The following is a 25,520-nucleotide window of genomic DNA, read 5'->3' as shown; positions in this document are numbered from 1 at the left end:
GCTTCATTGTGTGGGGAAAATGTTTTTTTTGAGGGGGCCAATGATGAATAGACCTTATCTTTCTGGAAATTTGATCTCATCATATGTCAAAGGGTTATAACCTCGATTCAAATGTACATTTCATTATATTTGATATTCACTGAATTTCAAACAATGTTTTATTACATAAAAATGTCATTTTTAAAAAGTTCTGGCATATAAAAGACAAATTTAAACAAGACATTATTTCCTAGGCAATACAACTCCATGGTAATGGTGATGATCTCCTCTTGTCTCGTCCTAGGATGCCCCATTCATCGATTGTGGCATTAACTCTGTAGGAGTTATTCTCTCATTTGACAGTTTTCATCCGGTCTTCCAATTGTCTTATTTTCTCCTCTATTTTTTGAGATTTTTCCTTATCGTCAAAGTCTGGAATGCGATGACCTTTTAGATTTGTTGTCAAAGCTTGTGCGTTCATGGCAGAAAAGTCTCTCAAGTACTCTTGAAAGTTTTTTAGTGCAATTACTAGCTTTGATGGTGGAGTTACGCCATTAATTCTTCTGATCCCTCTGCCTCAAGGACATTTATAAAGTTTAAGCCTGACAGCCTAGCCACAATCTGATCAACCAAACTACTTTAGTTCTTCGTGAATATCCTTGTGGTTTTGGCCTATTATGTTTCCCATGTCCTTTTGGTGAAATTTTCCTCGATCTCTCTAGTCTAACTTCTATTTGCTTTTGATTTGAGTTTAGTATTATGCGTTCGAGATGAGTCCAGTGTTTTTTCCTCTCCGATGGATAAAAGTGATGCATGTTAGTAAGCTTGTTAAATTAAAGTGCAAGAATGTAAAAATGCACGATGAATGCATGAAATTTTTGAGGTATTGATCCAAAAACTCAGTTATGATAAAATGACATTCGTTGAGAAAAAAGCGTTATTACAATGAGGTCAAAAACATTTTGATGTACACTTTCTAGATTCCTCGAACTTTATACAACTTTTAGTAGGTCAATAAGCCTTGTTTCATTGCCACAACTTATCTTGTCAAATTTCACAGTGATGAGTCATTTTTGGATTTGCCATAGGAACTACCAGATGACCATTTCACTTTTGTTAGGTATATTCTCTACTGAGGTCCTCCATCGTAAGGACTATCTGAAGCCCACTCGTTTTTCTTGTTTTGCCTTTTTTTTCAAGACTTCATGTTCAATGTTTGCTTCTTAATCCTCATCGCCTTTTAACTTGGTCTACTCCCGCAATCTTTGTTAGGTTTGAAATAGATTTGGCCTCCTCTCATGTTTGCCCCACATGCTTTACATCTTTTGGTTGTCATTCTACTCGATTGATGTGAAGCCATCTAATGTAGTCATCTCATGGTCTTGTTTTCTTAGATCACAATCGTGTCCCTACGTTCTTTAACCTCTTGCATCACAACCTCTTTGTTCATTAAGGAAAGTTATTCGGAGTTTTACGAACACTTCGCGGATCAACACCTTTATGTAATGATGCAGATGAAATAATAAAAAACAAAAAGAAACATAGTTAATAAGGTAAAAAAAACAAAATTACAATCATTCATACTCGTATGATATCTACCCCACATGGTTTTGTTCCTACCAAATCATGATTTCTAATCCCACATGTTTTTTCTCGAAAATAAATCCTAACTGTATATATATCTAGTTCGCTTGCTTATAACAGTAAAATAAAGGTAAGAAATAAAGCAACAATATCCTAGGGTTTGCATGAGGTTAGGACTAGGTTCTAATTCTCACATCGACATGGTTTGGGTTCTAAAAAAAGGACCCGAGTTCTCTTTGCTAGTGCCTCCTTGGGTCTGTCAGATCCTTGATCCTAAACCCATCACAGGCTTATGTGGATCGAGTTAAACTCGAGATGACACATTCCTCTAAACCCATGCGAAGAATAAATTCTTATGAAAGCATAGAGTATGGATCACAAAGGCAAATTGCTAGGCCCATACGAGGAATAAATTCCTACGAAGGCGTTGCTTTTACTCGCACTTAAAGGTTGGAGCTCGGGTATAGAGCTTGAAATGACTTTTTTGAAAATTTTGAAAACACTAAAAATATACGTCAGGACAACTATTTATTTGAAACAAAAACTGAACATTAAGTATGATTTTCAAAAAAATTAAAAGTTTAGGTATTAAAACGGATCAAAACTGATAATTTAAATACTAAATTCAAATTTACCCAAAATAAAAGCAGACAATTTTTCTTTAGTCTCCAAACTGTTAGTTGCAATCTTTATATATATATTGATAGCTAAGCAATTCCCCACTCTAACACCAACAACAAAACTTAGCTGAAGTCCAGTTCACATCATGGTGTCCATAGATGGATTGACGGGTACAATCGTAGTTTTTGAAAATATTAAATTTTTATATAATTTAAATTTTCATAATTTTATTAATATTTTAATTTCACAAAAATTTATAATATCACAATATTTAAAATTTTAATATAAATTCTTAAATTCATATATTTTAACATAAAATTTTACGATTATTCCTGAAGATATCAACGTCAAATTCTACTCCCGTAACAAAATGGGACCAAATGTAGCTAACAACTAACATGTTAAAATCATTATAAAAGACAAGCCAACCTCATCAACTAACATGTTACCTTGCTTTGTGCAACATCTATGATCTTGTTTGTGTGATATTTACAAAGATCTTTTTGTTTGTTGTTGAATGTTAGATGTCACATGATGCCCTTATGGCAAGAAACCTCTACCCAATCCCAACCAAAATATAAACAATGACAAATACAAACATCATATTAGTAAAAAATGATATAAATACATTAATATTAATATAAATGAATGTTATTAAAGCTTTTATAAATATATACTCTCCGTCCTATAATTTGTGTCTATATTAATTATGCACACAGTTTTAAGTTTAATTAAGAGAAATGCCAAAATTATATCTAAAAGGTGATTGATAAATGTAACAAATTTGTTTCGATAATTATAAAAAAGTGAGACATATAAGAGTAAAAGAATAAATATAAGTGTTGTTGTTTGTTGACTTTCCTAATAGAATATTTTGAATGATATAATTTTAAAAACAAAACACATTTAGTAGAATAAAATGAGTACTATTTTTTTTGTTGCCCTTCTGATTTTCAAGGCTTCGTCTTGATTAATCTGGACCGATCCTGATAGCACACCTGATTTTGATGGGTGAGTCAAACAACGAGAATTTTTTGCATATAAAAAAACTCAAACTCGAGACGAGTACTATTTTAATAAATAATTATATAGAGGTAGTGAATTATCAAAACATTAACAACGGCCCAAGACAACAATTGTTCTCTAGCGGTATCTATAATAATAATTAAAAGTTCAGCTAATTAATAATTTAATTTTAAAATAATTCAAAATTATTTTTATAAATAATAATTAACATAATTGAACTTATATTTTATAAATAATATAAATAGTTAAACTAATTCGAAGAAACGTATATAAATGGAAGCAAAAGGTGTGCGATCAAAATACAACTCAGAGGATAAGCAATTCAATTCAGAATAACGCGCGCGACAAGAAAACCAAAAATCTTTTCTTCCGCTTTTCTCATCTCATTCCAATTTTATTTTGGAAAACAAAAATCATTACAATTTTATTTTGCAGAATGCGAGGGAATTTTTGTTTGCGTGAGATTTGATTTTGGTGAGAGAATTGATTCAGTTAGGAGTTGTCTTTCGAAGCTGCAACAGAAGGATAAGTTGAGGGCCGCGCAGAGGAATGAGGAGACGTCTAACACTGGAAGCAGCGGTGGCGGAGGAGGAGGGAATGAAGAAGTCAATGCGGACGAAGAAGTTCTCTCCAAGATCAGCAGACAAAATGGCCGCCGCTGCCAAGCAGTACATTGAGAATCATTACAAGGAACAAATGAAGAACCTACAAGAAAGAAGGCAGCGGTTTGGCTTCCTTCGTCCCTTTACATTCCAAGTCTTAACTTGCTCAACTATCTTTCATTTCTCAATATAAGTTGTTAATTTTATCGAGAACCAAGGATATCATTAGATATATATGAAACACTAATACTGAATCCAATTTTGGCTTTGTGATTTTGAATAATTATTTAAAGTTATCACAAATTGAGGAATTCTCCCATGATTTTTAAAAGAACGTAAAAGATAACGTGGATATCAAGAGTCAAGACGTAGAAATCAATGCACTGATTGTTCTGAAGATGACTCCGCCTTTTAAATGGTAACTAAGGTGATGGTTGTTTTTTAGAAGAAAGAAACACTTCTAACGTCTGCGTGTGGTCTGCGCAGAGTAGACGTGGCCTTATGTCTACAGACATCTTCTAACATCTTCAAAGAGGTTTTATATTTAATTTTATATTATATTTGATTTTAATTTTAATATTAATTTTTTAAATAAATTAAATATTAATTTTTTAATATTATATTATAGATATTAATTTTAATATTAATTTTTTAAATAAATTAAATATTAATTTTTTAATATTATATTATAGATATTTAATTTTATATCATATAAATTATTTTATATATTATTAAAATTTTATATTTATTTTAATTATTTTTATTTAAGTTTAAATATAATATTTTTTTGGATTTGTTATTTTTAAATTATATTTAAACCTTTTATACAAAATGTAAGTATTTAAACCATATTGCTTAATAAAAAATAATTTCATTGTTTGATAATTAGGATTTTAAAATATAAAAAATTATAAATTATGTTTTTAAAATTTTAAAATATAATCACAATTAAATAAAAATAATCATAAAATAATTTTATAAATTAAAAAATATTTTCTAAAAATATCATATAATTATAAAAATAAATTATGAATATATATTTAAAAAAAATAAAAGTATTACATAATTGCATATTTAAAAAAATCATATAATTTAATGATCATTTATAAATTTTATTCTATAAAACTTATAAAACTAATAATACATGTGATTATGTGATACTTATAATAGAATTAATAAGGTGGTGTTTGTTTTTCTAAAAAAATTATTATTGTAGTTGTATGAATTATTTAAATTTCAATATTGTAAAACTAAAATTATTTAAATCTCAGTATTGCAAAACTCTTTTAAGTTTAAAAAATCAGTTTATTTAGATTTCAGTTTATTTTAGCAGCCTGCAGACGTTAAAAAATAAACAACCTTCTTCTTGCAGACTGCAGACTTTTGGTCCACCTCTTTTTGTTGAAAACATTTTTGATATTTCGATATAACAAATTAAGTTAAATGAATTTTAAGATTTCACAAATGATTTTACAAATTCGATTCAATTAACCGAATATCAAATTATTACTCCAAGTTTTTCAAGATCAATTTTAATCCTTACTAAATGTGTAAAATTGTGATTTGTACTTAAACTATTTTTGAAACAATTTTCACAAAGTATTTTGAACCAAAAACAAGCCTTAAATCAATTATTCAAAGGCATGCACCGATGCATCAGTACATGCATCGATGCATCGATGAATTAATTGAACATCGAATGCATTCCATGCACCGATGCACTCTCCATGCATCGATGCACTCTGAATATTTTCAAAACATCGAATGCATTTGATGCATCGATGCACAAGCCATGCATCGATGCATCAGGCTATTTTTCAAACATCGAATGCATTTCATGCATCGATGCACACTTGGTGCACCGATGCATCAAGTGTTCCAACGGTCAAAATATTTGAATTTTACACGAATGCACCGATGCATACTTGATCATGCATCGATGCATGAGACGCTCCACCTAGAAAAATTAATTGTTTTCACACTTAAACGGCTCTATTATCCCCACTAATTATCACCAACGTTCAGAATTGATTCAAGGGGTATTTAAACAAGTTCTGGAGCCATTGATCAACAACAAGAAACATCAATCAACTACAATCAAGAGAGAATCAAAGAGAAAGCATCAAACCTCAAGTTTGAGTATTTCAAGCCTATTTTTCATATAATATTCATTTGCTTTCAAGAACACTTTTGTACTCAATTGTATTTATCCTTGAGTGTTCTTTTCTTTGTTCTAGAATTGTGCAAACATCTTACCTTGTGAGGTTTTCTTGTAAGTTTGCAAATTTGTAATCTTCTCTTTGGGAAAAAGAGTGTTCTCAAGAGTTGGGGTATACTCTTGAGGGATTTTGTAAGGTTATCTCTTTGGCCTCAAAAGAAAGAACAAATTAGTGAATTTGTTGGAAAATCCTTAGTGTGGATAGCTAAGGTAGTGGACGTAGACTTTGTTTGAGAAAGTCAAACCACTGTAAATCGTTGTGCAATTACTTTAAATTTTCTGCAAAAGCTTCCACGAAATTTTTAATTGCCAATTCACCCCCTCTTGGCCGATTCCGTAGATCGATTAACTCAACAATTGGTATCAGAGCCTAACTCATTTGAAGGTTTTATCGCCTCTTGAGTCGATTCGGGAAGAGTTATATCGATTATTAAAGTCATCAATGGCCTCCGCTTCAAACTTCGACTCTGGTCTCGATTCGATGCCCGTCAACAAGCCTCCTTTCTTCAATGGAGCTAATTACGCCTATTGGAAGAATAGAATGATGTACTTCATTCAAGCAAGTGACATGGGAGCATGGAATGCCGTAGAAGAATGATACATCAAGCCTATCACTCATCCAAGGTTGTGGAGTGAAGGAGAGACAAGAATGTTCCAGCTCAACTCCAAAGCCATCCATATTATTTTTTGTGCTCTTGGACCAGATGAATACGGAAGAGTTTCATCGTGTACAACCGCCAAAGAAATATGGGACAAGCTTCAAGTCACACATGAAGGTACATATGAGGTAAAGAAATCAAAAATTAGTATTCTAACGCATAGCTATGAAAATTTCAGGATGAAACCAAATGAAGACATCAAAGCTATGACGGATAGATTTTCAACGATTGTCAATGGTCTCAAATCATATGGAGAGATCATCTCAAATGAAAAGCTTGTGAGGAAGTTAGTCTACTCCCTCCCAAAATCATGGCAATCAAAGAAGACGGCAATCATCGAGTCTAAGGACCTATCGTCCTTAACTCTTGAAGAACTTATCGGTTCACTCCTCACTCATGAGATGATGCTCGAAGATGAGGTGGACCTTGATAAAGTTGAAGAGACACCAAAGGAAAAGGAGAAGAAGAAAAATATTGGAGTTGCTCTCAAATCCACAAAAGATGAGAGTGTTCTAATAATGATGATGATGACGAGGAAATGCATTGTTTGCCAAACGGTTCAGAAAATGATGAGACCTTACCAAGGAAGAAAATTCAAACGAACGAAGGCCTCAAAAATGAACCAAAAGAGAAGGACCAATCATTTGCTATGAATGCAAAAAGCCGGGGCATGTCAAATATGATTGCCCATAATTGAAGAAAAAGGGTCAATCAAAGAATAAGCACAAGGCTCATGTGGCTACATGGAGCGATGAAGAAAGTTCCGATGAAGAGGAACAAGAAGTAGCAAACTTGTGCTTGATGGCATTCGAGGAAGATTCTAAGGTAACCTCTAACTCATCCGATTTTGATGATTTATCTTACGATGAGTTATTTGAGGAGTACAATGGGTTGGCTTCGGATTATGAGAAATTGTTTTTAAAATATAAAAATGATGTTTCAAAATTGAAAAATGAAAACAAACTCATATCCAAAACCAACAACGATCTTGAAAGTAAAATCAAAGATTTGCAAATCAAACTAGAAGAGTTTGAAAAGAAAAATTTAGATTTGCAAAATTTACTTTCAAAGATCAATGATGATCATCAAAAGAAAATTGATGATCTTAAAACTTCTTTTGATAAAGTTGGAACAAAACATTTTGAAAGAGGTGGAAATTCAAAATCCAACTTTGTTAGAAAAAGTTTTAGAAACTACAATCATAAAGAACCTCTAATAGAAAAATCATTAGAAGTATGTGGGTTCCTAAAGAACTCATTACTACTAAAGATAAAAATATCCTACATAAATGGATATCTAAGGGGACTAGGATTTTGGAAACTAAAGAATATGGACCCAAAAGAATTTGGGTACCAAAAATCAAAAATTAATCTATGTTTGTAGGGAAAGGAGCATTGCTACAAGGCACGGGAAACAAATTCAAATTCATGGTACCTTGATAGTGGATGCTCAAGACATATGACCGGAGACAAAAGCCGGTTCATTGAGCTTAACGCCAAAAATGGAGGAGAAGTGACTTTTGGAGACAATTCAAAAGGTCACATTGAAGGTATTGGTACAATAGGTAATACCTCTTCCATACAAATTAAGAATGTTTTATATGTGAATAGATTAAAGCATAATCTATTGAGTATTAGTCAATTATGCGATAAAGGATTCAATGTCTTATTTGAAATTAATGGTTGTAAAGTCATTGACATTGCATCTAATCGGATTATGCTTGTTGGTCATAGAATAGGAAACATTTACATGGTGCATTTAGATTCTATTGATATGACTAATTTATGCCTAGTTGCTAAGGATGAGCATGATAGTTGGTTATGGCATAGGAGACTAGGTCATGCTATTACGAGTGTTTTGCAACAAGTTAATTCAAGGAGACTTAGTAAGAGGGTTGCCTAAGCTTAAATTTGATAATGATAAAATCTGTGATGCTTGTGCTAAAGGAAAACAAAAACGAGTTTCTTTTAAATCTATTAATGATGTATCAACTAGTAGAGTATTACAATTGATCCATTTAGATCTTTTTGGGCCAACTAGAACTACTAGCTTGGGAGGAAAACAATATGCATTTGTCTTGGTAGATGACTATTCTAGATACACTTGGGTTCTATTCTTAAGTACTAAAGATGAAGCATTAGAAAATTTCATCACATTTTCAAAAATAATCCAAAATGAAAAAGGTTACTCTATCACTAGTGTTAGAAGTGATCATGGAACTGAATTTGAAAATCTTGGATTTATTGAGTTTTGTAATTCTAATGATATTAGCCACAATTTTTCAGCACCTAGAACCCCTCAACAAAATGGAGTTGTTGAGAGGAAAAATCGAACTTTAGAAGAAATGGCTAGAACCATGCTTTGTGAAAATAATTTGCCAAAATATTTTTGGGCAGAAGCCACAAATACCGCTTGTTATGTTGTAAATCGAGTAATGATTAGGCCAATTTTAAAGAAAACTCCATATGAAATTCTCAAAAATAAAAAGCCTAACATTAGCTATTTTCATCCTTTTGGATGTAAATGTTTTGTTTTAAACAACGGTAAAGAAAATCTTGGCAAATTTGATGCTAAAAGTGATGAAGGAATTTTTCTGGGTTATTCCTTAAATTCTAAAGCTTATCGTGTATTTAATAAAAGAACTTTAGTTGTAGAAAAAGTCTATATATGTTGTTTTCGATGATAATCCCCTTCCAATGAAGGATTCTTCTGTTAATGATGATGTAGGTATTGTACAAGCAAATGACGTTAGACATGACGTTGGAGAATCATCATCAAAGGAAGAAACAAAAGATGAGGAAACTCATGATCCCCTCGAGAATCCAACCATTGAAGAAAGGGAAGTATCTTTTCCAAGAGAGTACAACTATGTCAAGGATGGTGAAATTATAGGTGATCCATCAAAAGGGGTAACTACTCGATCTTCTCTTAGAAATATCTGTAATTATGTTGCATTTATTTCATGCATAGAGCCTAAGAACATCAAAGAAGCATTAAAAGATGAACATTGGATTATAGCTATGCAAGAAGAATTAAATCAATTTGAGAGAAGTAAAGTATGGACATTAGTTGAAAGGCCTAGTAATAAATCTACTGTAGGTACTAGATGGGTTTTTAGAAATAAACTTGATGAAAGTGGTAATATAGTGAGGAACAAGGCTAGACTTGTTGCTCAAGGCTATACTCAAGAAGAAGGCATAGACTATGATGAAACATACGCTCCCGTAGCTAGGATGGAAGCAATTAGAATGTTATTGGCATTTGCATATTTCAATGAATTTAAATTATATCAAATGGATGTTAAAAGTGCATTTTTAAATGGTTTTATAAAAAAGAAGTGTACGTGGAACAACCTCCAGGTTTTGAAGATTCAAATTTTCCGGATCATGTTTTAAAATTGACAAAAGCTCTTTATGGTTTAAAACAAGCTCCTAGAGCTTGGTATGAAAGATTGTCAAATTTTTTAATTGAAAAAGGTTTTTTAAAAGGAAAGGTTGACACTACATTGTTTTTAAAGAGAAAAGGTAAAGATTATTAGTAGTTCAAATTTATGTTGATGATATAATATTTGGTTCTACTAATGATGTTCTTTGCCAAGAATTTTCTAAGCTAATGCAAAGTGAGTTTGAGATGAGCATGATGGGGGAGCTCTCATTTTTCTTGGGACTCCAAATCAAGCAAAGAAAAGATGGCATCTTCATTAATCAAGCTAAGTACGTCAAAGATATGCTCAAGAAGTTTGGACTGGAAAATGGGAAACCTCATAACACTCCAATGAGCTCTTCAACAAAGCTTGATTTAGATGAAGGAGGTAAATGTGTAGATGTTAAATTATATAGGTCAATGATTGGCTCTTTGCTTTATCTAACTGCAAGTAGACCGGACATTATGTTTATTGTTTGCTTATGTGCTAGATTTCAATCATGTCCTAAGGAATCACATTTACTAGCTGTTAAGAGAATCTTTAGATACCTTAAGGACACTCCTAGTTTAGGACTTTGGTATCCTAGAGACTCTAGTTTTAGCTTGCATGCTTTTTCTGATGCGGATTATGAGGATGCAAATTAGATAGGAAAAGCACCTCCGGTACTTGTCAATTCCTTGGAAATATGTTGATTTCTTGGTTTTCAAAGAAACAAAATTGTGTTGCATTATCTACCACTGAAGCGGAATACATTTCAGCCGGTAGTTGTTGTGCACAAGTTTTATGGATGAAACAACAACTTTTTGATTATGGAATTGAAGTAGGTACCATTTCTATCAAGTGTGACAATACTAGTGCTATTTGTCTCACTAAAAATCCCATCAACACTCTAGAACTAAGCATATTGAAATAAGACATCACTTCATTAGGGACCATGTCACTAAGAAAGATGTAGTTCTAGAATTTGTTGATACTTTGCACCAATTAGCGGATATTTTTACAAAACCCTTAGATAAAGAAAGATTTTGGACACTTAGAAGAGAATTAGGTTTAACTGACCTATCTTCACTTAGTGTTTAAAATAATTTAGCACTTTTAATAAATACTGAAAATGCTTATAATAATAATTTTTGATTGTATTCTTGCTATTAGTTAGGGGGAGTTTATGATTCTTAATAAAAATTAATTTTATGTTCAAATAAAGTTTGAAGATTAATTTGATTGATTGAACATAATTAATTTTTGATATATGAGTTGCCATTACCATTAGAGCCAAATTATTTAGCATTTTAAGTGTTTAAAACGGATTTTTGACATTTTTGTGCTTCATGCACCGATGCATTTAACAATGCATCGATGCATCCTTGAATATGCATCGATGCATAAGACCATGCACCGGTGCATCCGTCGGGTTTTAGGTTTAAAATCTTCATCTTCTTCATTTTTCTCAAAACCTAAAACATAAACTCACGGCCGTTCGTCCCACTCTCACCTCAAATCTCTATTTTTGCTCAAAATCTTCGGGAAAACATCGGATTCTTCAAGTTTTTCATCCTACAAACCTGCTACACTCATTAAATCGCACAAAACATCTCCTCATTCCCCTCAATCCGAATTTTTCAAGGTATTTTCACAAAAACTCTATTTCATTACATTTTTGAACTTAGGACTAGTTTAGATTAGTTCTAATTTGAAATAATTATCGGGCATTGGCTATATGATGATTCTAAACTAGTTTTTACAACGAATTTCATCAAAAACGCATAATTTTTCAAAATTATTTGGAAATTTCGAATTAAAAAAAAATTATTTCGAAAATTATTGATTCAATTGTGTTTTTTTCATGAAAACTATGCGTATTATGATATTAATTTTAAATAGTTTTCAAAACTTTGCCCATTAGGATTATATTAGAGAACCTTGAATTATTGAGGACTCATTTGAGTTTTGGGATTGAATTTTGTGCATACATGTGTTTTTAAATTGCAGGTGATATTTCTTTTCCAACTTCCCTAATCATGTCTAATCCCAAACGCCCTAGATCATCCTCGAGTCGGTCTCACCAAAACCGTCCTCCCGCTCCTAGACCTCAAAATCCATCCAATATTCCTTCATCCCTCATTAGTACTTGTTTTAACATGCCTAAAAACCGTAGGGATGAATTGTACTCTAGGTACATGAACTCCTTCCAATCCTATCGTATTAGGGAAGAGCGTATTCCTTCTCTACAAGCTATGATAAAACTTGAATTTGAATACCTCTCAATTCTTCGCCGATGGAAGTTTGATAAACTTTTCTCTTAACCCATCGTCTTTCACCAACTTGTCCGCATCTTTTATTCCAATGCGGTTTGTATTCAGAACACAACTCAGTGCGGTACTATAGCGATTAGATCCTATCTTTTAGGACAATATATCACTATTACTTCTGAATCCATCGCATCTCATTTTGGTTTAGATGACGAGGGTTTATTTAATGAGAAGGAAGATGTGGAATATCCATATCTCCCTAATGCTAGTGTCAGTACCTTTAGGTCTCACCACGATCGATTTTTTCACTTAATGATCTCTTGGTGGTTTAGACCATCCGCAGGTCGTACTCCACACTACGTACTACAGACTTATGGTGGATGCATGTATAAGAACAAAAAGAAAATCAATTTTCCACATATTGTCTTTAGTGCGCTTGTCGATATCATAAACATCATTCCTCAAAGCATGTAGAAACCCTACCTTATGGTTGTCTACTAAGCAATTTGTTTATCAAACTCGGCCTAGATGTCTCCCTTGAAATCCTATTCCGCTCCAAAACCCAATCAATATCACATCCTTAAAGAAATCGGATTGGAAATTGGATGAGAACACCGGACTATGGTTTTCGACCCGGTAAGCAAACCCGGGAGCTGTTCTTCACGAGCTGCTCCTAGTTCTTCTCGTGCTCCTCCTCCTCCTCCAGCTCCTGACGCTGATAATGATCCAGAGCTTCAAAGGCTTATGAGAGATATTGACGAGGAAGTACCAGCTCGGCAAGATGATCAAACGCCACCTTATTTCCAATCTTTTCTAGAGTCGTTTGATCTGCGTTTTGCTTCCATGGAGTCTACGATTACTGAGTTTCAGAGGGAGATGCGTGATCGTATGGATGCTCTTACTCTTGAAGTTAGAGCTCATTATCCTCCTCCTCCTCCCGATTCCGCTATGGATGATTAAACGTTATTTGATGATATTTGGTTTTAAACTTTAAAAACTTGGATTGTTAAACTTTTTGATTTGAATGTTTATGTTTGTTTGGATGTTTGGATGCTTGAATGTTTGAACTTAATTTTAATATATTTGGTTTGAATTTTATTCATTTTGCATCATTAGATATATGACCAATTATGCCATTTCACATTTTATTATGAATATTGTTTATGAAAACTATTGGCTAATCTCTCTTTTGATTGTGATCTTAGCAGCTTATTATTAATAAATCAATTGGCTAATGTTTTTCAAAATTCTTGTTTAAAACGTTTATATAGAGTCTTTTTGATTTAACAAAAAGGGGGAGAAAATTTAAGATGTGCTATAGTAAGGGGGAGTAAGTTTTTCAAAATCGATTTCAAAAATAATTTCTTAAACAAATCTTAAAATTATTCAAATATTTTGTTATATCAAAAAGGGGGAGATTGTTGAAAACATTTTTGATATTTCGATATAACAAATTAAGTTAAATGAATTTTAAGATTTCACAAATGATTTTACAAATTCGATTCAATTAACCGAATATCAAATTATTACTCCAAGTTTTTCAAGATCAATTTTAATCCTTACTAAATGTGTAAAATTGTGATTTGTACTTAAACTATTTTTGAAACAATTTTCACAAAGTATTTTGAACCAAAAACAAGCCTTAAATCAATTATTCAAAGGCATGCACCGATGCATCAGTACATGCATCGATGCATCGATGAATTAATTGAACATCGAATGCATTCCATGCACCGATGCACTCTCGATGCACTCTGAATTTTCAAAACATGGAATGCATTTGATGCATCGATGCACAAGCCATGCATCGATGCATCGAATGCATTTCATGCATCGATGCACACTTGGTGCACCGATGCATCAAGTGTTCCAACGGTCAAAATATTTGAATTTTACACGAATGCACCGATGCATACTTGATCATGCATCGATGCATGAGATGCTCCACCTAGAAAAATTAATTGTTTTCACACTTAAACGGCTCTATTATCCCCACTAATTATCACCAACGTTCAAAATTGATTCAAGGGGTATTTAAACAAGTTCTGGAGCCATTGATCAACAACAAGAAACATCAATCAACTAGAATCAAGAGAGAATCAAAGAGAAAGCATCAAACCTCAAGTTTGAGTATTTCAAGCCTATTTTTCATCCAATATTCATTTGCTTTCAAGAACACTTTTGTACTCAATTGTATTTATCCTTGAGTGTTCTTTCTTTGTTCTAGAATTGTGCAAACATCTTACCTTGTGAGGTTTTCTTGTAAGTTTGCAAAATTGTAATATTCTCTTTGGGAAAAAGAGTGTTCTCAAGAGTTGGGGTATACTCTTGAGGGATTTTGTAAGGTTATCTCTTTGGCCTCAAAAGAAAGAACAAATTAGTGAATTTGTTGGAAAATCCTTAGTGTGGATAGCTAAGGTAGTGGACGTAGACTTTGTTTGAGAAAGTCGAACCACTGTAAATCGCTGTGCAATTACTTTAAATTTTCTGCAAAAGCTTCCACGAAATTTTTAATTGCCAATTCACCCCCCTCTTGGCCGATTCGTAGATCGATTAACTCAACACTTTTGCTACAGATGCCTGCAGATATGGTCCGCAGACTGCAGACCTTTAACCTCTGCAAAAACAAACACCACCTAAGAGTCAAAAGAAGCTCGGCAGAGATGGTTTATGGAATATAAAAATTTGGAGTGAATTTCTTTAAATGAAACTGTCATTGGGCATTTTATTAACATGTTTTTTATACTCTAGTAATTTGGTTTTTGATAGACGAATAATTCTGGAAAAGAAACTGACAGACGCTGACGTCTCTGAGGAAGATCACAATAGCTTACTGAAGTACTTGGAGATAAAAGAAACTGAATACATACGACGCCAAAGATATAAGATGGGTGTTGATGACTTTGAATTACTAACTATGATTGCAAAGGGTGCGTTTGGAGAGGTATAATTGTATACAATGTCACCTATTATATATCTTGTTCTGTTTTGTCCTTGTGCAGGGGAGTACCTATTGCAAAGGGGTTGAGGAGGGGGCACTGAATTCCACTGAATTCGGTGCAATAAATGTTGTTTGAATTTTTGAAATGGGTTTATTACACTTTAGCCATTGCTCTTTAGGGTATTTTCAAAGATTAGTCCTTAAGCTTTAGCTATAAATACCCTAGCCCATTTAACTTCAAAATCATCCCAAAATCTTCCAGTTTTCTCTCAAGTGTGTTTTGTAAACACTTGTAATTTTTTCTCTTTAGTAAAAGATTTGCAGTAGTCCGGAGACGTAAGCACAATTGGCTGAACTCTGTTATCAATTTTTGGGTATTATTTTTTCCGCTTTTATTTTGTATTCTCACTAATCTGGGTATTGAGAAATTACTCGTACTCGGTTTATTTCCCAACAATTGGTAATCAGAGCTTTTGGGTTGTGAATTTTGTCAATTTTTTGTGAGGTTACTATTCATTATTATTCACGCGAATAGTAACTTTCCTGAATAGTGAAATTTTGTCGGCGATACGAATTTGTCAACGGAGGTGTTATAATACACGGTGGTTCGCACAAATTGTCAGAAACGATCCGAAGAAGCCAGATTCGAGTGGGAGCGATGGCTGCAGACGAAGGGAAGGTGAAAATTAAAAAGTTTGATGGTGTGGACTTTGGCTTTTGGAAGATGCATATCGAAGATTTCTGTACCAGAAAAATCTATATCAACCCCTCTCAGGAAAGTAACCAGAGGGCATGAAGAATGAAGACTGGGCTCTTCTCGACCGACAAGCCCTCAGAGTTATCCGACTAACGTTGTCCCGAAATGTTGCTTTCAACATAGTAAAGAAAAAGACCACGGCGGGTCTTATGGCGGCTCTCTCCAGTATGTATGAGAAGCTATCGGCCTCAAACAAAGGTCATTTGATGAGGCGATTATTCAATTTGCGGATGACGGAAGGGGCATCAGTGGCCAACACCTGAATGAACTCAACACAATCACAACCCAGTTGAGTTTAGAAATTGAATTCGATGATGAAGTTCGAGCTTTAATTCTCTTATCATCTCTACCAGACAGTTGGAATGCTACTGTTACAGCAGGTAGCAGCTCGTCGAAAATAGTAAATTGAAATTCGACGATGTTCGGGATCTGGTGTTGAGCGAAGAAATTCGACGGAGAGAATCGGGTGAAGCATCAACCTCCTCAGCCTTGCACACGGAGTCCAGAGGGAGAACTTCAGAAAGAAATTCAAATCGTGGAAGATCAAAATCCAGACGGGGAAAATCAAGAACGGGAAAGAAAGATTTTACCTGTTATAATTGTGGCAAGAAGGGTCACTTTAAAAGGGATTATCGAGCACTGAAGAAAGATACCGGCATACAGGAATCTGCAAACATGACAGAGGAGACAGGTGATGCCATGATTCTAAGCGTCAACAGTCCGATTGAATCCTGGATCTTGGATTCAGGGGCATCTTTCCATCCACCCCATGCCGAGAAATCATGGAAAACTATGTCAGTGGTGATTTTGGGAAGGTTCATCTAGTCGATAATGAAACCTTGAAGATCATCGGAAAAGGAGACATCTGATTAAAGTTGCCAAACCAAACCACCTAGACGCTGAAAGGAGTGAGACATATTCCTGGCCTCAAAAGAAATTTGATTTCTGTATGACAGCTTGTTGGTGAAGGATTTAGCACAACCTTTTCAGGCTGTGAATGGAAGATTAATAAAGGAGCACTCGTCATTGCTCGTGGTAAGAAAACTGGTACTCTCTATATAACCTCAAATTTAGAGAATATCATTACAGTAGCAGATGCTGATGGAAAATCAAACCTATGGCACCAAAGGCTTGGACATATGAGCGAGAAAGGGATGAAGACACTTTTGTCAAAGGGGAAGTTGCCGGATCTAAAGAATGTAGATGTTGGACTATGCGAGGATTGCATCTTTGGTAAACAAAAGAAAGTCAGCTTTGCAAAGATTAGTAAGACACCCAAGGCTGAAAAAGTTAGAGTTGGTTCATACTGATGTATGGGGACCATCTCCAGTTCCATCTCTTGCAGGCTCATTATATTATGTCACCTTCATCGATGATTCTACAAGGAAGGTGTGGGTTTATTTTCTAAAGAAGAAATCAGAAGTCTTTGATACCTTCAGAAAATGGAAGACCATGGTGGAAAATGAGACTGGTCTGAAAGTCAAGCGGTTGAGGTCTGACAATGGAGGAGAGTATAGAAATAGGAGATTCAGAGACTTCTGCGCAAACAATGGGATCAAGATGGAGACAACAGTTTCCATGACACCGCAGCAGAATGGCGTAGCAGAGCGCATGAACAGAACTCTGAATGAATGTGCCAGAAGCATGAGGATACATGCCGGATTGCCCAATTTTCTATGGGCTGAAGCTATCAACACTGCAGCTTACCTGATCAATCGTGGGCCCTCAGTTCCTTTGGATGGAAGAATACTAGAGGAATTTTGGAGCAAGAAAGAAATAAACCTTTAACACTTAAGAGTGTTTGGTTGTATTTCTTATGTACACATAGACTCTGCTGAAAGAAGTAAACTTGATGCTAAGTCCAACAAATGTGTCTTTGTTGGTTACGGCGGTGATGAGTTCGGTTATCGGTTTTGGGACTATGAAAATCGGAAGATCATCAGAAGCAGAGATGTCATTTTCAATGAGAATGTGATGTACAATGACATGTCAACTGTAGAATCAAGCAGCTCCAATACCAAACCTGAAACAAAGGAATTTACTGAGTTCGAGGAGATTTCTGGAAATGATGTTCAGATCAGTCCTGAAGCAGTTTAAGAAGAACTAGGCACACCGGAACTAAGACGCTCCTCTAGAATTCCTAAACCAACCCAACGATATTCTCTTTCTTTCCAATACTTATTGCTGACTGACAATGGTGAACCAGAGTGCTATGATGAAGCAATGCAAGTGGAGGATTCAGTCAAGTGGGAGTCTTCCATGAAAGATGAGATGGACTCGCTTATGTCAAATCAGACGTGGGAATTAGCTGAATTACCACCAGGCAAGAAAGCGTTTCACAATAAGTGGATTTACAGGATCAAAGAAGAGCACGATGGGAGTAAACATTACAAAGCAAGATTGGTTGGCAAAGGTTTTCAGCAAAAAGAAGGCATTGACTACAATGAAATTTTCTCTCCAGTCGTGAAACTGTCTACAATCAGACTGGTGTTGAAAATTGTAGCTGCAGAGAATTTACATCTTGAGCAGTTAGATGTAAAGACAGCTTTCCTTCATGGTGATTTGGAGGAAGAAATCTATATGAGGCAACCAGAAGGCTTCATAGAGGCAGGAAACAAAAACCTGGTATGCATGTTGCAAAAGAGCTTGTATGGTTTAAAACAAGCTCCTAGACAATGGTACAAGAAGTTCGATAGCTTCATGAGTAGCAATGGGTTTACTAGATGTCAAGCAGAACATTGTTGCTACATCAAGAGGTTTGACAACAACTTCATTATTTTATTATTGTACGTTGATGACATGCTCGTTGCAGGCTCAGACATGCAAGAGATTATAAACTTGAAGCAAGAATTGTCGAAGCAGCTTGCTATGAAGGATCTGGGCGCTGCAAAGTAGATTCTTGGGATGAGGATCAAGAGAGACACAAAGTCAGGGACTTTGATGTTATCACAAGCTGAGTACATCAACAAAGTACTCTTCAGGTTCAACATGCAAGGTGCTAAACCAGTAAGTACACCTTTAGGTGTTCATTTTAGACTCTCCAAAGAACAGTCACCAAAGACGGAGGAAGAACGTGCACACATGGTGAAGGTGTCGTATGCCTCAGCAATTGGAAGTCTGATGTATGCCATGGTTTGTACCAGACCAGATATTTCTCATGCAGTGGGAGCTGTTAGCAGGTACATGAATAATCCAGGCAAGGTACACTGGGAAGTTGTCAAATGGATCCTCAGATATCTGCGGGGTACTACAAACAAAGCACTTTGTTTCAAAGGTGGAGATACGATACTGACAAGCTATGTAGATGCTGACTTAACCAGAAATATTGACATCAGAAAGAGCACTACAGGGTATGTCTATACTCTAGGAGGTACTGCAGTGAGTTGGGTTTCTCAACTACAGAAGATAATTGCTCTCTCCACAACTGAAGCAGAATATGTCGCTGTTACGGAAGCCAGCAAGGAGATGGTTTGGCTCCAAAGTTTCTTGGAAGAGTTAGGAAAGAAACAAGAAATCAATGTCTTATATTGCGACAGTCAAAGTGCTATCCATCTAGCAAAGAATCCTTCTTTTCATTCCAGACGAAGCACATACAATTGAGATATCATTTTATCCGGTCTCTTCTGGAAGATGGGATTTTGAAACTTGAAAAGATTAGTGGAGCTCAAAATCCGGCAGACATGTTGACAAAGACGGTGACTACGAACAAACTGAAGTTGTGTTCAGCTTCAGTTGGCATGCTAGAGTAATAAGACCAAAATACTGCTGCATTGATCGAGGTGTGAAGACAGATTAAAATCAGTCTTCAAGTGAGAGATTGTTAGAGAAAAGTCAAAGAAAGGGGCTGAGGAGGGGGCACCGAATTCCACCGAATTCGGTGTAATAAATGTTGTTTGAATTTTTGAAATGGGTTTATTACACTTTAGTCATTGCTCTTTAGGGTATTTTCAAAGATTAGTCCTTAAGCTTTAGCTATAAATACCCTAGCCCATTTAGCTTCAAAATCATCCCAAAATCTTTCAGTTCTCTCTCAAGTGTTTTGTAAACACCTGTATTTTTTTCTCTTTAGTAAAAGATCTGCAGCAGTCCGGAGACGTAAGCACAATTGGCTGAACTCCGTTATCAATTTTTCGGGTATTATTTTTTCGCTTTTATTTCGTATTCTCACTAATCTGGCTATAGGGAAATTACTCGTACTCGGTTTATTTCCCAACAATAAGATGGGTGTTGATGACTTTGAATTATTAACTATGATTGCAAAGGGTGCGTTTGGAGAGGTATAATTGTATACAATGTCACCTATTATATATCTTGTTTTGTTTTGTCCTTGTGCAGGGGAGTACCTATTACCATAGTTTACTTAATTCCTCCAAATTTATTTACTCAAAATTGTGATTATGGTGCAGGTTAGAGTTTGTAGGGAAAAGACAACAAACCAAGTATATGCTATGAAGAAGCTTAAGAAATAAGAAATGCTTCGAAGAGGCCAGGTATTCATTTATTCCACTATGTGGTATTCTCGAGATTTCCTACACTACTTTATTTTGGATGTTTTCTTTCTTATTTTAGGTTGAGCATGTGAAAGCTGAAAGGAACCTGCTTGTGAAGTTGACAGAAATTGTATTGTCAAGCTCTACTGTTCTTTCCAAGATGATGACTACCTTTATCTTATAATGGAATATCTGCCTGGCGGAGATGTGATGACCTTACTTATGAGGAAGGATATCTTTGACTGAAGATGAATATAGATTTTATGTTGCAGAGACAGTTTTGGCTATTGAATCTATCCATAACCACAATTATATTCATAGGTTAGTATACAAATAAAATAAACTGTGAAGGTGTTTTTTTTCCTTTCTTATGTAGGGTTAAACCTTTGGAGTGCTGGACTTTGTAGGGATATCAAGCCAGACAACTTGCCACTGGATAGATATGGACACTTGAGATTGTCAGATTTCGAACTCTGTAAACCCTTAGATTGCAGTACCATCCAAGAAAAAGATTTTATTGTAGGTGGCAATACTAATGAGGCTGGGGAAAATGGTGAACGCTCATCTGCTCCAAAGGGAATACAGAAAGAGCAACTAGAACATTGGAAAAAAGAACCATAGAAGGCTTGTGAGCCTCAGTCGTTATGTCTAAACAGTCCCTTTATCCCACTATATCTCATTCAGTTAGTGGTTGACTAAATTAAATTCATGAATTGGTGGCTTTGAGTTATGTTCCCTTGTTGAGTGAATTGATGACAGTCTCGCATGTGCATCTTTTCACTCGTGGAATCACTAAATGAAACATACTGGACCCTGCATTGCTTTTACATGATATATGTAAATAGAAGTCTTTCTGTTTGTATGTGTTTGTGTGTGCTTCTCAAAGTAATAGTTCCAAGTTATTTGAAGAACCCAGCAGTGACTGTTAGATGATTCTTCTTTTCTGGTCAAATGCTTGGATTTTGCAGGCTTATTCTACAGTCGGTACTCCCGACTATATTGCTCCAGAAGTCCTCTTGAAGAAAGATTATGGAATGGAATGTGATTGGTCAGTATTTCTGCATTTTGAAAAGAAATTCCACCTTTTTGCAGATACCAGTATCCTGGTTTGTCTGACATATGAATTTAAACTGTAGCATTTTAATTTAGAAACCGAATTGGCTATGTCTAGTTTCAGGTTGGAGGATATTTCATTTTTAGCTATTTTATATAGAGTGCTGACTTCATTTTGAAAGATTAGCTTTAAATCTCAATGAGACATAGTGAATTAAAGTGACATGGTCCTCTGATGGTGCCTACAATTCATTAATTTCTTGCACGTGACAGTATTGTAGGTTATTTTGACTGATTATTATTTTGCATAGGTGGTCACTCGGTGCCATTATGTTTGAAATGCTTGTGGGAGAACCACCTTTTTATTCAGATGATCCGATGTCAACTTGTAGGAAGGTAACCTGAGAAATATTGCCAATTGATTATGTACTTATTCTCTTTTCCATTAGTTACTTTTGTCTGGATATAGCTCATTATCTCTGTTATTGCAATATATTACAATAAAATGATTGAAGCGAAGTAGAAAAGAAGGAATTTATGAATTTTCATTTGTCTAATAATGTCGCATTTTTTATTACTGGCATAGATAGTGAATTGGAGAGCTCATTTGAAGTTTCATGAAGAGGCAAAATTATCTACAGAGGCAACGGATCTAATTAGCAAACTCTTGTGTGATGTCAGTCACAGACTAGGATCAAACGGGGCAGATGAAATTAAGGTGTTGTTTGGTGTGTTCTATTCTAGATTCTTGGATATGTTCCGTATACACTTGTTTCTGGATACAGCTATCTTCTTTTTTCTTCTCTAGGAAAATCCATGGTTTCAACGTCTGGACTGGGATAGAATACATTACATGGATGCTGCGCTTATTCCTGAGGTTAATGATGAGCTAGATGCTCAAAATTTTGAAAAGTTTGATGAGGTACTTTTATCCCTTAATTTTGGAGTTCAGTACTGCTGATCATGTTTCAACCTTGGTGTACTATGAGGTTAGTTTCCTGTTTGCTTGTATTTCATTGTGCAGTCAGAAGAAATGTGTTCTAGACCACCAAAATCTGGTCCATGGAGGAAAGTAAGCTTCCAGACTTCCAGTATCTTTTGTATTGTACCGAAGTCATCTACCTATAGCATTTGAGTCTACTGTCAGTCGATGATAAAGTGGTCATTCTTTTCTTTGGCTCTCTGCTATAGGGTTTTCTTGGTGAATACTGTTTTGTTATTGTTGTTGACTACTAATAAGTCAAAGAGGCCTTTTTATTATAAAATTTTCATGACATACGTTACCTTTTTCCTGGATCATCCCCCTATGTTGCAGATTCTTTCGTCCAAGGACATAAATTTCGTGGGATACACATACAAAAACTTTGAGATAGTCAATGATTTTCAATTGCCTGGAATGGGTATTCTTCTTTCTCCACCTTGTATGGAATTATGTACATAGACGCCATGATTTTTGTTCCCGAATCATGTGTAAGAATGCCTGGCTGACAAATATTTCAAGATGCTTAAGCTTCATATTATTATTATAAACTGTCTGCATACTTCATCTCAACTTTATAGCTTTACAATGCTTTGTCTGGGACGTGGTTGTTTTAGTAATTTGCACTTAATATTTGTCCAGTCTGTTCGTAGGGATTAAGTAATACCTTTACAAATTGATATTTTCTTTCTACTTTTAGCTGAGCTGAAGTAGAAGAACCCCAAATCCAGTAGGCCATCGGTTAAGTCACTTTTTGGTACTACTTTTTTCCTTATTTATATTTATATGTTGTTTTTCTGAGTGCCGGAGGTCTCCCACGGAAGTTGCTCTCAACCTGGCGTTGGGGGCAGCCTACTGTCCTACCTCCCCTTATCCCATTACATATGGGAATAGGGTCAGTTAATATATATTTCATATGTTGTTGGTTGTTCTTTCTACATCCGCAGACATATACTTCACTGCCACTGGGGTCTGTAAAACTTGATTCGACTCGAGAAACCGAAATTTTCAACTCAATTCGACTCGAATTGATTTCGAGTTACAATTTCATAAACTCGACTCAAATCAAAAAATTTCAAATTCAAATCGAGTTGAAAAATGCAACTCGAATAACTCAAATTTTTTTTAGTAATTAGTGGATTTATTTTCAAGTTTAAGTCGAGTCTTTGGACTTGTATGATATATGTATATCATGTATGAAAAAAATACGAAGAAATATATTTGTATGGTATATATGGTTATAGAAACTCACTTAAATTGGAATCAAATAATATTACAATATTATAAATATTTACAATTAAATTTAAACAAAAACTCGAAAAATCGACTTGACTCGACTCAACTCGAATTTTATAAACTTAACTCGACTCGAAAAAAATTTCAAATCTAGTCCGATTTGTAAAATAGGACTCGTCAACTCGAATAACTCGAAATTTTTTGACTTGACTCGACTCGATGGAGCCTAACTGTCACTATCTTTAACATATTCAATTGTTCTATCTGATTCTCAACATAGGTGGTGAGGCAGAGTCTTAAGGTGCTTCAGAGACACTTAATGATCAGCCTGTTCAAGGGGGCTTCTTAAATCTCTTGCCTCCTGAACTGGAATCCACTGAAAATCAGTGCGGATTCTGATACCCAACCAGTATTTTTCCATGTTGTCTCTATCTACGGGACCTTCAGGTTTGATTCGCCTCTTCAGACCTAAATACCGAGGAAAGTTACTGTTGATCAAAGTATTTTTTTCGCTCTTAAATAGAGATTGAAGACACTAGTTTTTTTTTACATTTGGTTTTTTTTTATTTTTTTTATTTTTTATTAATTTTATTATATTACAGGCCCAAATTACATAAACGAGCCCAATTACAAATGGGTCCAGATGACCCAAACTGGCCCAAACCCATCAAAACCCTAAAACCCAACTAGGGTTTTCTGTCCTAGTGCTGCCGCCGCTTTGCTTCTCCACCGTTGGATCTAGCATTGATCCAACGGTTCAGATAGTCCCAGCAAAAACCCTAGGGTTATGATACCCTAGGGCCACATGGCCGCCGTTCGTCAGCCAGCCGACACCTTCAATGCCAGGTGACCCAACCAGCAGCTGCCGACGCCTTGCTACCTTGACACCACCTCACCAGAATGCTCCAGAAGCATCCCGATGTCATACACGTCGCTGCTCTAGAGGTGAGTCACCACTGGAGGTTCGGTGACTCACTAAAGCTTACTCTATTGACTGGTCCGACGAGAGCCTCTTCGAGACTATATGACCACACCTGCAAAAAGAAACAAAAAAAAGAAGAGGACAGAGACGAAGAGAGAGCAAGGAAAGGAGCAAAACCACACCAACACAAATCAACCATCGGCGAGAAAAGAGAAAGAAGAACTTACCTCGCCGGAGAACTCCAAACATCGCCGAAGTACCGAAAATACCGAAGGTATTTTCTTAGATCTAGAAATTCCAGGGACTTTTGGGGAAAATAGATGCTGGATTCGGTCTTAGAACAGTGAGATTTATATCCTAGGGTAATTTAAAAAATTTTCGGCCACCGTTGACGGTGGCCGACGGCGGTGGTCGGCACCGGAGTACGGCTGCCGGCCGAACTCTAATCCCTCCGATGAGGGATTTGAAGAGAGAGGCGAGAGAGAATATTAAACTCTCTCAGTTAGAGAGAGAAGAGATAAAGAAGAAATGAGGGGTTGGCCCTTCGGGCCAGCCGTTTGAGATATTTAAATACCCCTCCCAAATGACGTCGTTTTGGGGGAGGGGTATATCTGTAATTTCTCACGTGGGTAAACTATACCCGCTGCCATCACAGTTTTGTGACTTTTCATTTTGGTCACTAAAATCAAATCTTGAACCTTTTAATTCGGTCTTTCAATTTTATTTAGTTTATAATTTAGTCCTAGCCTGTATACTTATATATATTTAGGGTAAATACCA

General features: G+C 35.2%; 1 pseudogene; it reads left to right on the top strand.

Annotated features, from left to right (window-relative positions):
• Positions 1–3,671: 3,671 nt before the first annotated feature.
• On the top strand, positions 3,672–24,279 carry LOC120158216 (annotated as a pseudogene).
• Positions 24,280–25,520: the final 1,241 nt, after the last annotated feature.

Source organism: Hibiscus syriacus, unplaced genomic scaffold (assembly GCF_006381635.1).
Source record: "Hibiscus syriacus cultivar Baekdansim isolate YM2019G1 unplaced genomic scaffold, ASM638163v2 tig00111309_pilon, whole genome shotgun sequence".
NCBI lineage: Eukaryota > Viridiplantae > Streptophyta > Magnoliopsida > Malvales > Malvaceae > Hibiscus > Hibiscus syriacus.
The sequence above is the reverse complement of the archived record's forward strand: the minus strand, read 5'-3'. Positions and strand labels throughout refer to the sequence as shown.